Consider the following 1931-nt stretch of genomic DNA (forward strand, 5'->3'; position numbering starts at 1 on the left):
TTTTTTTTTTTTTTTTTTTTTCCTGTTGGCAGAGCCAACTGAGGCTTTATTTTGGAAAAGACAAAACTGGCTTCTAGTTGGGGACATGGGCAAGAAGGGGTACCCCAAGTCTCCTGTTCCCTACACCCCCCTGCACAGCTCCTTGTCCACAGGCTCTGGGGCAGCATGGCAGGGGGGTGGCCTGGGAGGGGCTGCAGTGGCAGTTCACTTGGGCAGGGCATCGGACGACTTGGACACCAGCTTCTTGTCGCGGGTCTCAATCTTCTCACAACCACAGCCTTGGTGGAGCTAGTGCGGCTCCCACCAGAGCTGAAGGAGTAGTTGTTGCCAGTGCCTGAGAGGCCCCCAAAGATGGGGCTCAGTGGACCTGAGTAGTAGCCACTGGAAGTCTTCGTATGAATATTCATGTTCTGCATCCCAGATTCCAGCCGGCTCTCCTCACCCTCCAGTAGCTTGCAGTAGGTGGCAATCTCGATGTCCAGGGCCAGCTTGACGTTCATCAGCTCCTGGTACTCGTGCAGCTGCCGCACCATGTCCTGCTTCGCGTGATGCAGGGTGGCCTCTAGCTGGGCCAACTTGGCATCAGCGTCCTTAACAGCCAGCTCCCCACACTGCTCACCATCATCAACAGTGGCCTCCAGGGAAGCCCTCTGGCCTTTCAGGCCCTAGATCTCAGCCTAGAGCTGGCTGATGGTCCGGTTCGTCTTGGAGATCTGTCTGCATGTGGGGAGGTCATCCCCACGCTTCCCGGCCAGTGTTTGCAGCTCCTTGTACTTGATCTGGTATATGCTCTCGGCCTCGGCCCAGCTGCGATTGTTGATGTCCTCATACTGGGCCTTGACCTCAGCAATGATGCCATCCAGGTCCAGGGAGTGGCTGTTGTCCATGGAGAGGACCACAGACATGTCCGAGATCTGGGCCTGCAGCTCATGGATCTCTACTTCATATAGCTGCCTGCGGAAGTTAATCTCATCAGTCAGCGCTTCCAGGTGGGACTCCAGCTCTACTTTGTTCACGTAAGCTTCATCCACATCCTTCTTAATGAGGACAAATTCATTCTCCAACTCCATTCGCTTGTTGATCTCATCCTTGTACTTATTCTTGAAGTCTTCCCCCAGCCCCTGCATGTTGCCAAGCTCTGCCTCCAGCTTCAGCTTCTCCTGGCTCAGCGCCTCGTGCTGCCACCAAAGGTTGTTGATGTAGCTCTTAACAAGTTGTCCATTTTGCTCCCAGCAGTCTTCTGCTGCTGCAGGAGGCTCCACTTGGTCTCCAGCATCTTGTTCCGTTGCTCCAGGAATTGCACCTTGTCGATGAAGGAAGCAAACTTGTTGAGGGTCTTGCTCTACTCCTTCTCCTGCATCCGCATGGCCAGGATGTTGGGGTCCACCTCCAGCTTAAGGGGGCTCAGCAGGCTCTGGTTCAACGTGACGGCTGTGATGCCCCCTGCACTCCCTGCCCCTCCATAACCCCCCATCAGACCCATGCCGGCGCCCAGGTTGCCCCGGAAGCTGCTGCCGCCGCTGCCCACCCAAGAGTAGGAGCTGACTTGGGTGCCGGGCCTGCTTGTGTAAGAGCGGCTGCTGAAGGTCTGGGGGCCAGAGGAGGACACCTTGTAGGATTTCTGGGTGACCCTGATGGACATGGTGGAGGCTAAAGAAGTGGGCAGGCGGGCCACACCAGAGATTGGAGAAGGAGCCGAGGACTGCTGCTTCTGGATTGGGGGCCCCATCATTGTCTTTTTATCCTGTTAACTCTTGTCCACAACTCCACATTCATTCAAATGACGGTAACAATGGATAACAGAAAGCTAGTATTTATTGAGCCACCTACTAAGTGCCAAACACAATAAAAAGCAGTTTACACATTACCACTAATTTTCAAAACAGGCCAGCATGGTATCCACATTTTACAGATGAAAAAAGTAAGCCTCA

General features: G+C 54.2%; 1 pseudogene; it reads right to left on the reverse strand.

Annotated features, from left to right (window-relative positions):
- Nucleotides 1–204: 204 nt before the first annotated feature.
- LOC119534988 lies at nt 205–1645 on the reverse strand (annotated as a pseudogene).
- Nucleotides 1646–1931: the final 286 nt, after the last annotated feature.

This window comes from Choloepus didactylus, chromosome 5, assembly GCF_015220235.1.
Source record: "Choloepus didactylus isolate mChoDid1 chromosome 5, mChoDid1.pri, whole genome shotgun sequence".
Taxonomy (NCBI): domain Eukaryota; kingdom Metazoa; phylum Chordata; class Mammalia; order Pilosa; family Megalonychidae; genus Choloepus; species Choloepus didactylus.